General features: G+C 39.3%; 1 long non-coding RNA gene across 2 annotated transcripts; it reads left to right on the forward strand.

Annotated features, from left to right (window-relative positions):
• Positions 1-1,419: 1,419 nt before the first annotated feature.
• Positions 1,420-4,507, forward strand: LOC111090571. 2 transcript variants are annotated; one of them, XR_005352998.1, is made up of 3 exons: positions 1,420-1,536; positions 2,517-2,810; positions 3,089-4,507. It is a non-coding gene; the product is annotated as an uncharacterized LOC111090571 (long non-coding RNA). The 2 variants fall into 2 exon arrangements; XR_005352997.1 differs by having other exon boundaries at positions 1,439-2,810.
• The last annotated feature ends 8,410 nt before the right edge of the window (positions 4,508-12,917 follow it).

The following is a 12,917-nucleotide window of genomic DNA, read 5'->3' on the forward strand; positions in this document are numbered from 1 at the left end:
TACAAGTCTATTAACTATAGTTACAAGAAGGGGAAGGATAGCTTAGATTTTTCTAGCCTGGGTACCATCACTCTTGAATTAAAATGAGAGGGTTTGATATTAAATCTTTCAGAAAGCACTGTGCTTGTGTGTAATGATAAGTCATTAAGATGTAGAGGGAAACATTCGATTTTCCAGATGTTCCTGCATATTCATGATAGATTTAGTGAAATCTGTTTTGAGTTCCTTTAACAGATACAAGTGTCCTTCTTCTCCCATGGACTCGATCAGGAGATGGGGAGATTGGTGAAAACCAAGTCAATTTGTGATATGTCCTGAGAAGATGGGGGCTGCACCTAGAAACAAGGATGCATTTAGGGGGCAGTCGAGCCACATAGAGTCTGAGGAGCACATGCCAAGCATCTTACCACTGTGTGCCAAAGGATTTGTAAAGGGAAGCTTCTGGAATACATCATACAAAATGATCTATATGCTGGCTATGACTCAGTGATTTATGTTCTATATGTACATGCAACATTTAGAACAACACTTCAAATGTGCTTGAAAATATTTAACTTTTAGCTAGTAGTTTGGAAAGGTCTGGGAAGAGTGAATTGAGGGAGGGTGGAGTCAGAAGTCTCAGCCCTGGGGTGCTACCAGGGGCAAGCAGTGATCTGGAGCTTTCCACATACTCCCAGGAGGGCCTGGGAACATGAGCTGGATTGAGGCTGCAGGGCTCACAGTGAGGGTTGGGCTAGCCTTGCAGCAGAGGCTGCCATGACATCTCTGCAAACAACCAGAGAGGCCATGTCTGGCCCCATCATTTGCTCTAGTAGACACATCTCCTTCATAATCCTCCTGCCGTGTTTTCTTGTTCTCACATTTGAGGTGTGTGCCTCCCAGAGCAAGATCACCCCAAGGGGAGGCATACCTAGCATAAACAGTAGAGATGATGAATCAGATCTACACACACAGAAAATCACCTAAGAAAGCTAAATATCTAAAATCAACATTAAAAATACAAATATTGACTTCCAATTTCTAATCTAATAAATAAAGATCATGTGGCTACAGTCAGGCCGACCTCTGGCTTTGGCTCAGCCAAGAAACCAGATCAAGACTGTGGCCAGCCAAGGACTCCAGAGATGGATAACACGTCCACGAGGGACACAAGGGGCTGGTGTACAAGCACAGCTACAGTAATCCTTCCACTCCTCCTGTTCTCACGCGTGGGACCTTACTGCTCCACGTCTCCAGGTGGGGTCTGATTCCTCTGCCCTTGAACCTCAGCCTGCCAAAGGGATGCTCCTACTGGTGGAACACAGCAGAAGTGACACTCTGCGACTTCCCCAGCTGGGTCTGCAGCCTCCACCTGGTTGTTCTGGGACACCTGACCCAGAAGGCCCTCCCCCTCCCCCTCCCCCCTTCCCCCACCATCCCCCATTCAGGGCGTGGCTGCCATGAGACACTACTTGCCACAACCTGGTGAAGAGTCCAGCTGAGCCCTGCCTTCTCCTCGTCCAGCCGGGAAGCAGACAGAAGAGAGAAATTTCCTTGGTGAGTACAGCCAGCAGTCATTCCTTGTTCCTGAGTAATCCTCAAATCAGAGCCCCATGAGGCCTCAAACACCATAGAGTGGAGACAAACTTCTGTAAGTTTCTGGCCCACAGAAACCGTGGGCATAATACAACCATTGTTTTATAATACTAAGTTTCAGGTAGAGTGTGTTACACAAACAGATAACCAGAGTAAGGGACAAAGGTGTGCAGGTGAGGAAGACTCAGAGTGCAATAGGAGACCCTCCAGCAGACTAGGTCCTCTACCCCCCTTCTCCACATTGAGGTGCCATGTTGGGGGCTGGGAGGCTGGGAGGAATGGGAGCATATATGGAGAAGAGAAACAGCCTTGGTGATGAATTTTGAGGCTTGACCTTGGCTATCACTTCAGAAATGACTATAATGTATGAAAGACATTGAAACTGGAAGATACTAGAATACCTTAAAATTTTATTTTATTTTAAATATTTTATTTATTTATTCATGAGAGACACAGAGAGAGGCAGAGACATAGGCAGAGGGAGAAGCAGGCTCCCTGCAGGGAGCCCGATGCATGACTTGATCCCAAGACCCCAGGATCATGCCCTGAGCCAAAGACCGACGCTCAATGGCTGAGCCACCCAGGTGTCCCAATAACTTAACTTTTTAATCTACCCCCCAACCAGCAATTAAACAGGGTCCTTCAGGTAAGACAAGAATCCATTTGGAAAAGAGAGAGAGCAACACTTACTGTACCAGTCAGCTTATGGTGTGAAGTTGACGCTGAGCCCCTGTTTGATGGCAGAAGGTCTGTTAATTTCTAGACACTGGATGTATGAGAAGCGAAGCTGACCAAAGTGTGAATGACACTGGCACTTTTCATGAATGCTGAACATTTTTATTCATTGAATCATAATGACAATTAGTGATTTATGATAAATGAGTTAAAGCTTTGCTACTTTCTGTATTACTGTGATGTGATTTGTTTCCACCATGTTTCAGGATCCCAAGAGGGTATCACACTATTAATTTATCAGATTTATGCAGACCTTCTGGGGTCCACTGCACCAGCTCCGTCCGTGCTTTAGAGGCCCTGGAAGTTCCTCGCTTCTGTGTGCTCACATCCTTCCTCGTGTAAAACGAGCATGATGTGAGCAAAGAAAATCTCCATCAAGCACAAATCAGCCAAGGAAATCTGGCTTATTTGGGAACTCAGTAACTTGACATCTGGCCCATGGGGGAGAAAGATGGAAAATAAGTCATAAGAAAAATGAACAAGGCTATTACAAATCAGAGGTAATTATCTAATGGAAATATGAAGTTTTAGTTGTATTTCTTCACTTTTGGATTTGATTAATGGTGCAAGACTTCAGCAAATATGTATATAATTTTATTGAATGTTTCCCTAGTAAATGCCTCATTGAGACCAGATGTAGAATTATTCAAAATTTAGTCAGCAGTGATCCTAACAGGCATGAATGATAAAATGTTGCTGCTGAGAGATGATGTATGAGCTATCTGTGGAAGGGCCCAGTGATGGGGAAAGTATTCAGATTTCTTTATCTATTTTATAGGAAGATGCCACTGGATGAAGAAGAGACATCTCATCATGTGTGGTTTTGTGGTTGTCTTCTAGCCAATATGATTGGTCACGTCAACATGAACTGACATAGTTGCTACTTCACTAAGTTTCACTCAGATCAGACAGGTTAATATTAATAAAGGATATTCACAAAGACACAAAGCAATTATTTTTAAGACAATGAAGTCTGTGGAGAGAAGGACATCAGAGTGTACTGGTGATCTGGACGTGAAATGCTGTTGTGTTGGGGAGACGTGCTCATGTCAGGTGCAAAGCCAAAGCACCTTTGTATACCAGCAATGTTATGTTCAAATATTTAACATATTGATTTATAAATGTTCAGGAAAACTCCCTGTTCTTTGCATAACCACATCAGTGCAGGTTAACAAGACAAGGAAGTGACTCTCCTTGTTGTAAGGAATTTAGCAACAAGCAACAATGATGAAAGTAATGATGCTGCCTCACATTTGCTTTGTGACCCTATACTTACACATATACTTTCTTATTTATGTCAAGCCTCGTGAGACAGATAAGAGGATTCTAAGCCAGTGAGTTATCAGAAGGAAACCTAAAGAAAGGCCTCTTTGTTAGCTGCTCATGGAGAAAAATCATGTGGGGATATGAATTGGCCACAAGGAGATTTGAGTCCTGTTTCTAATGCCATTTCATGATGACCTTAGGCCAAAAAATTGTGTTTGTGTCTTTGCTTCCTCATGCATAGAAGTTCAGTCGTAAATCACTATTGATCTTGTGTGGCATTCTATTTAATAAAGAGTTAGCATACGAATACATATAACACAACTTGCACATTTCAAAAATATGATTCAATTTGTAATCATAACATAATTTGAACAAATATCTGTGACATACAACCGGGTTAACAATATATTTTCTTATAACAGTAGAACTTTCTGGCCAGTGTATAAAAAAGATGAACAGATTCTGGACTCATACTTAACTGGATTTAAATCTCAGCTCAGCTGTGAACCTTTACAAAAGTTACTCTGCATTTTCAGGCCTAATTCCTAATTCCCCTTCTCTGTAAAATGGGGTAATGATGGTGCATAAATGAGGAGGCTTATCTTGCAGATGAAATGAGTTGAGAGATGTAAGGTAATTAGAAGAGGGTTGACACATGGTAATCCCAATATGAAAGTTAGTTCTTACTAAATTCTGGGAGACATTTTAGTATCAATAGACCTACCTTGGATTTCCATGAATAACTTACTCACTTTTACCAAACACTGAGACTTCACTTTACTTTGCCTTGTCATATTTTTCTTTTACATAATAAATTTACTTAAATTAAACTTTTAGTCATTTGGGGAGGGGGGATTTTAAGAGTAGTCTGTGAATAATAAGGAGGTGTCCCTCTCTCTGTGACTACTAATAAATCCATTTGTAATTTTAATGACGTCCATGAACTCCTTATTTCGATATGTGTGGTTTTAGTTGTTCGCCTATCATCGATGGTGTAATAAACCTTCGAAACTGAGACGAGAAGATGTGATTTGTGAAGAGTAATTTTTGGGAATGAATGTCAGGGAACAGTGGTAAAATGGCCACGCAGAATGGGCCAAATCCCGTGCTATCTCTCGAAACATTTTTAAAGGTAGTTGAGAGTTAATGGCTGTGTGTCTAAAGTATTACCTGGCTTATGGCAAACTTGACATGCTTTACCTTAAAATCTAATTCACTGAGGTGTCAACTCCCCAATATTTATTGGATAATTTCTGAGTGCTAGGAAGTGTGAGCAAATTTTGCATGCTACTCCGTAACATCTTGGTATTAATATAAATCGTGCACTAATTTATATAACGTGGAAGGATGAGGCACTTTATATCCCAAGATTACAGGAGGCCGAGTATGAGAAGCAGAGACAGATATATTTTGATGTTCCTAATCCCTTACACATCAATTAGAATGTGTGTGTGCATGTGTGCACTCACATTTATCTGTGTTTATATCCACATCTGTGTGTATATTTGACTGGAAACTTGATTTGGGATTTTGGCAACCATATGTAGAACCAAATATTTTAACAGATTCTATTGTTTTGGCTCAATTTTCCTTAATTAAAAAAGAAAAATTTACCATGGTTTTATTCTGTAATATCTTTTATATTTTAATAAAAATCTTAAGGCACTGTTTTGGAGCCAAATCAATTGAAGCCATATGGTCTGTGAAATTTTTTTCCGAGTTCATTATTTGCTAACAGAGTCTGCCATACTTTAATGAAATGGAGAACAGGGGTTTGGATAAAGGCCAACTAGCAATACATTTCTCACATTCCTGTTGACTCACCTCGTTTGCGGGTTTCAAAACATTGTGAAAGTTGCCAAGGAAATCATGTTTGGTCTAAATATTGAACATGTAATAGAAAGTAAATAAGAGTTAGATAATTTGAAACTAATCAAGTATAGGAAAATAAGAAGAGTTGAGGCCTTTATAGATACCGTAAAAGACTTTAAATAACTTGAGTCTATCATATTTCACTAACAATTAAAGCTCGTCCTATCAGCGACCAGCTGACAACTGCTGTCTTTGCCGATTGTTAATGAAGAGCATGCCATGGGATATGTAGAAGACTGATTTGCTTTTTCTATTAAATGGAAAAATATTCATTTTCAGATTATTTTAAATTAGTTAAACAAGATTTTGAAGTTTGTAAGTTCCATAGGAAAGACTGAGTTTTGAATGTCTCAGTGAACTAGACCCATCATTCAAATGATATATTCAGTTTTATATTGTCGGTTGTGGTCAATGAAGCTTTTCAGTGTAAAGCATATGCTTTCGGCTGTTTTATGAGAATTACTGCTTAAAGCAATGATATGAGACACTTGATCCATAATCTTCTATCAGATTTTCATCCTTGGAAATCTTTTCAACTGATGATGCTCTATGTATGTTGCTCAAATTATTCTAAAGGGGAAGCATTATACAACTCCACCTGCTTTATGCATCTTCGCCGTCACTGTTGAAGTATCTATACTATTATAGTTTGTTTTCCTCTCTAGGGAGACATAGAAAAGAAGAATCTTATGGTGAAAACTACCAAGTTAATGAAATGGATAATGTAATTGGCACATTTTCCAATGTAGTGTTTCTAAGATATTTAACAAAGGTGCATTTTATTTTTACCTCATTATGTTACAACTTTTAACTTTTTCCAAAAGTTTGTTGTGTTTATTACATATTTTAAAAATGATTTTAATTTCAAAAGCAGAGCTTTTAAGATATTTAGTTTGTGTTAGGAGACATATTTTTGATTTATGATTAAAGAACTCAGGAAATTAGCCAATGCCTGCATCCATTTAACATTAACTCAACATATGTTTTTTGAGAAATGTATATTTTTGGCACTTTGCTGGTGTAGGATAAGTTTTTAAACAAAAGAGTTTAAATAGACTTTCCTTTCCTGAAGATTATAGTCAATTGGATGACCATGCTTCCCCAAATCTGCATTTTTAATTTCATGTAATTAGAATTTAGAGAGCCATGTGTGACTATGGCCACCATATGGAACAGTATTGGGTTGAAGGTTGTCAGGCCAAGACGCTGAGAAACTACCAAAGGAGCTAATGTAGTGAACCAGCCACAGACAATGAAGACATGGTTTTAGTCAATGGCAGTGGAAATGAATATAAGAGGGTGTGGTAATGAGATTTTTAAGGGACAGGAAGAGATCTAGATGACCACTTCTTTCTGGGTGAGCAGCCAGGTCCACTGCAGCATCATTCAGGGACAGAGGGAGGAGGGCAGGCATGAGACAAAGGTGACCCATTATCTTTGAGGTAAAGAAGAGAAGAAAGACCAAGATGAACACATGAGTGAAGACTGATATTGGAAGGGCAGATGCAGAAAACCAAAAATGAGAGAGATTGTTACATAGATGATGTAGAAGGAAATTCAGAAACCGTGGTGTCACTACCTCCAGGAGAGTTTCAGCAAAGGGTGAAGTTATAAAAGTCAAAAGTCATAGCCAAGTAGAATTAAGACTAAGGAATATCCAGTGGATTGGGAATTTGTGTCAGAGGTAACTAGGCACAGAGCTCACTGGAGTTCACTGGAGATATAGGATCTCTGTGAGGCTTAGTGGTTGAGAAACAAGCTCTGGTAAAGGCAGATAAATGTAAGCTATGACTTTTAATTTAAACTTTTAACTTTATATTAAGATAAATAACCGATATGATTCAGTCACTCTTTCATACAAATATCTCTTGAATGCACTTCTTGTATTAACCTGTTTTCAGCAAGTATATCAAATATGCCTCAGAAGCATGAGAGACTCTCAAAGAAATAACTCAAATAAGGAAGCCTTGTTCTTATTTGTCTGAAGGGGAAACATAATCATTGCTCTTTTCTCAAATTGTAATTATTATTTTGAACCTATATATTGTCTTTCTTCTGCATATGTGTAAAGCTTTAGAAGGCATTTCCTGTCCTGGGGACCATAAAGACTAATTTCCCTGGAAGGGCCAGGATCTCACTCTAATCCCAAGGGTTTCAATAGTACTGACAAAATCTAGCTAAAGGAACAGCAGCAAGTCAAACTTTAGGTGGTTTTACAATTCGTGATTGATCTGAATCTTTACCATTCCATGAAGTGACTAGGCCAAAGGCACCTGCAGGAGCTATGGAAGCAGATTCCCAGAGTTGGGCTTCTCGGAAGACTTCCTGGTATTTATTAGATAGCTTGTACAGTGGCCTATTCTTTATGAACAGGTGAATGAGAGGCATGTAGAATAATAGTAACTAGATAGCATGACATACCTGCTACACTTTATCCCAGAGGCACAGGAGGGCAGAAAGGGGTAGCCCCACCTGAGAGCCCAGCCAGGAAAGTTTATTCTAGAAGCGATCCTACTGCTCTGGTGCCATGTAATATTTTCCCTGAACCTTCTCAGTGGGCTCTGGCTGACTGTGTTCCCAGTTCTCAATGGCAAGAAAATGTCTGTGTATTTTTAGAAGTGCTCTCATACTGTCACTATCAAGGGAAAGGAATCACATTGGCTCAAATGTTTATAATGGTATCAACTAAACTGGCAGGTTGGCCAAAGATTTACTAACTCCTAACTCAGATTATAGTCTGTAGCATTTTCCATTTACAAACAGAAGAAGTTCTCAGAGAAATGACTTATTCCAGGACTGGTGTACAAAATGAGCCCAGAATAGCTTGTTCTACCAGAAATCAAAGTAGTTAGGAATGGCTCTTGGGGTCAAGACTACCAAGGTGGGGTCATTTGGACTTGACCATCAGTAAGAAGTATGACTGCAGTGGATTGAAGAACATCAAATATGGTTTTGGGGGTTTTTTTTCTATGAATTGCATATCAGGGCAAGTAACTAGTTGGTGGGTGAGCAAGAGTTTCTCTTGATGGAATGATTCCACATAGCAAATGAAGAAGGCATGAGAGAAGTGGAATATCACAGGGTTGTTTTTTTTTTTTTTCCAATCCTTTATGAAATAATGAGTCCACATAGAGATTGTCAATGGCTGCAAGCCTCAGGAAAAAGAAAAAAGCCAGACACTTTGTTTCCCTGGTGAATATACATCGTGCTACCAGTGAGAGTATTATTGCCCAAGACTCCAACCTGATCTAATCTGTCTCCTCAAACCTATTTTAATCTACCAGTTTTCTGGTTAAATAAAATTATGATGATACAATAAGCAGCTGAATATGGAGGGGTAATTCTGTAGAACAAATAAATTGGCCCCTTCAACAAATAAATTGTGAGCACAAGCCAAGCAAAACAAAATAAGCAACATAAAAAGGAGACACTACAGATCACAAGTAGGTATTTCAAACAATGGACCTTAACTCAAGCAAATTATATAAAAGTAATTCTTTGCACTTGGGAAAATTCAAACACTGCATAAATTTGTAGGCATAATATGGAGTTGGTTAATTTTAGGAGGATAATACTATTGCAGCTATTTTTACATTCTTACCTTTTGGAGACAAAACTAATATTTAAGGATGAAATGATATGATGTCTGAAATTACATTCAAAGAAATCTGGGGGGACAGGTCTAGTAGGTGGAGCTTATATTTTGTTAGAAGAATTCTTTATTTACCCACTCTGACTCACCAAAGCTTCTAAAGGTCACACTTAGAGTAACCATGTGTTTGGAGGGGACCAGGTTAATGTGAGTGGGAGGAAAACTCTGTCCACACTTTCATTTGGATATACAAATCTTCCTTTCTATTCCTATCTATTAATAAGAGTCCTTCTTTCATGCTATAATTTGGGTTTGGTCCCATGTGGTATTAGGAACTTTCTTTTGTTCCTGTACTTTCTTGCAACCTGAGTACTGTCATTTATTCATGTTATTTTGTCAGTAATGTAAAAATGATTTCACTTTGAACCTTTCTTTCTTTCTTTTTTTTTTTTTTTCCACTTTGAACCTATTTTAATTTGTCAGATGTTCTGGGCTTTTATCGGCCAACTTTGTCAGATTCCGTAATTCCTTCTTAGATACCAGGTCATGAACTTTTGTTAACTTCTATATTCCTTAGTAATCAAAATCCTTCACATAGGGAACATTGTGTTTACATTCTCATGGGCTGGCAAACTGACACCCCTACAATTCACAGTCACTAAACTCAACTAATTCCCTCAAAACTGCCTGGCTTTTCACCCTCTGGTTGGCTTCCTCTCTAGCTCTCTGAAATAGTTATTTTAAATACAAGGAGTCCTATTCCAATCCCCTCTCCTCCCTGAATCTTGGCAGTGGATTGCTCATGCGAATTTACCTGAAAGTAGAGGTGATTAGAGAGGAGCTCCCTCCACATTCCTGAATCCATAAATAAATATAAATATTTGGTATCCACTTTCCACCCCATCTCTTCCCTTTCTGTTGGTAAATAACAGAAGCCAGTACCTCCTCTGGGAACTACTCCGTTCATGCTTTTAAATAAATTCATTGATTATCTTTCCAACATGTTTAGCTTTTCTCTCTTTACCTCATGGGTCTGCCCATGAGTCCTGAAATATGATTCAGTTTCTCCAGGTTTTAATATTCGATAAAGGAGGAAAGACTATCCATTGGAAGAAAGACAGTCTCTTCAATAAATGGTGCTGGGAAAATTGGACATCCACATGCAGAAGAATGAAACTAGACCACTCCCTTGCACCATACACAAAGATAAACTCAAAAAGGATGAAAGATCTAAATGTGAGACAAGATTCCATCAAAATCCTTTAGAAGAACACAGGCAACACCCTTTTTGAACTCGGCCACAGTAACTTCTTGCAAGATACATCCACGAAGGCAAAAGAAACAAAAGCAAAAATGAACTATTGGGACTTCATCAAGATAAGAAGCTTTTGCACAGCAAAGGATACAGTCAACAAAACTAAAAGACAACCTACAGAATGGGAGAAGAGATTTGCAAATGACATATCAGATAAAGGGCTAGTTTCCAAGATCTATAAAGAACTTATTAAACTCAACACCAAAGAAACAAACAATCCAATCATGAAATGGGCAAGAGACATGAAGAGAAATCTCACAGAGGAAGACATAGACATGGCCAACAAGCACATGAGAAAATGCTGTGCATCACTTGCCATCAGGGAAATACAAATCAAAACCACAATGAGATACCACCTCACACCAGTAAGAATGGGGCAAATTAACAAGGCAGGAAACCACAAATGTTGGAGAGGATGTGGAGAAAAGGGAACCCTCTTACACTGTTGGTGGGAATGGGAACTGGTGCAGCCGCTCTGGAAAACTGTGTGGAGGTTCCTCAAAGAGTTAAAAATAGACCTGCCCTACGACCCAGCAATTGCACTGTTGGGGATTTACCCCAAAGATACAAATGCAATGAAACGCCGGGACACCTGCACCCCGATGTTTATAGCAGCAATGGCCACGATAGCCAAACTGTGGAAGGAGCCTCGGTGTCCATCGAAAGATGAATGGATAAAGAAGATGTGGTTTATGTATACAATGGAATATTACTCAGCCATTAGAAATGACAAATACCCACCATTTGCTTCAACGTGGATGGAACTGGAGGGTATTATGCTGAGTGAAGTAAGTCAGTTGGAGAAGGACAAACATTATATGTTCTCATTCATTTGGGGAATATAAATAATAGTGAAAGGGAATATAAGGGAAGGGAGAAGAAATGTGTGGGAAATATCAGAAAGGGAGACAGAACGTAAAGACTGCTAACTCTGGGAAACGAACTAGGGGTGGTAGAAGGGGAGGAGGGCGGGGGGTGGGAGTGAATGGGTGACGGGCACTGGGGGTTATTCTGTATGTTAGTAAATTGAACACCAATAAAAAATAAATTAAAAAAATGTAAAAAAAAAAAAAAAAAGAAAATGAAGTGAAAATAACTCTGATTGACATTGGGAGGTCCCATTATCCCCATCTGGTTGTGGCCAGACCCTGAAGGAGAGAGATGTGTGTGTTCGCCACCCCCCTCACTCCCCTCACTCCTCAATGCCATCCCTTCTGGCTCTGCTCCGCTACACAGTGAGTCTGACACTCTCACGGGACCCAGAATACCAGGCTCGGTTAGGCCAGGGGCGACTTTCAGTCACTGCTGACTCAACTTTCTAGTAACACTCAACACAGCTGACACATCTGCCTCCTTGGGCGCTCTCCTCCTGGGCTTTTCTGACCCATTCTCTCTTCTTATAACCAGTCTTCTGACCCTCCACTACCCAGTAGTCTTCTGCCTGTAATTTAAGTGCTGTGCTTTCTCCAGGTTCAGTTCTAGGCTACCTTTTCTTCTTATTTTACTCTCTTCCCAGGCAATCTCATATATACTTGTAGCCGTAATTACCGATACCCAGAATGTTCCCTACTTTAGTCTCCTGCTGACATTCTTATTCTAAGTGCCAGGTCTGTATCTTCAATACATGTTTGGTATTCTCCACGAATGTTTTAGAAGCATCCCCACCTGCGTAACCCTAAAATTGAACTCATGATCTTTCCCCACATGCTTAAGACACTCCAAAGATTTCCCTCTATTTGTCATCCATCAGATTGTCTTAATTAGTTAAAAAATAGTTTGCCTCAGATTCATTCACATAGAGTAATTATTGCTTTCTTGTGAAAGTCCCAGGAGATAGCTATTAAAGTGGAAATGGAATTCTTTTTCTATTAAAACAGAACAAAAATCTCTCCTTCTTCAAATCAGTCTATCTTTATGTTTTACCAGAGTGCTAGAAGATGGGAATTTCATTTTAGTCCTATCAAATGTGATTTGTGTTGTTCACAAAGTGACACGTTGCACCTAGCTAACATCAATCATAAAAGACCATGTTCTTATCTTTGGAATTAATCAATAAGGTAAACCTTATTTTTGGAATTGATTTCTTCCATTAGCCACCTAATATAGCCAACAGTTACATTAATTTCACCTCTACCTCTGAGGAGGATGCCAAAAAAGTGGAGAGGGAAAGGTAGCAGTTTGAGGTTTTTCTGCTTGGCATCTTAGAACATTCCTGAAGGTCAAATTCATTCCTTTGTCTCCAAAAACTGGGGTGAGATAAAGGCAAACTCTTGCCTTTTAAGCAGTCAGAAAATTGGGATATTCAGCAAACACTTACACTGATAGGTTTCTAAAATGCTGAGGGTAGAAGGAAAGGGTAAGAAAAAAAATGGGAATTTATTACACAACTCATTTCAACTCGAGTGTGAATTGGCTAAGATGTAATGAAAATAAAATTGCACTGAGGGAATCAAAATATCTAAATTTGAATCCCACGTCTGTCAGAAAACCAAAGCTCTGCTGAATCACATAGCAATGCCCTACCTCAGTTTCTCCAACTCCGAAATGATCAAACAAACACCC

Source organism: Canis lupus, chromosome 1, assembly GCF_011100685.1.
Source record: "Canis lupus familiaris isolate Mischka breed German Shepherd chromosome 1, alternate assembly UU_Cfam_GSD_1.0, whole genome shotgun sequence".
In the NCBI taxonomy this organism is placed as follows: domain Eukaryota; kingdom Metazoa; phylum Chordata; class Mammalia; order Carnivora; family Canidae; genus Canis; species Canis lupus.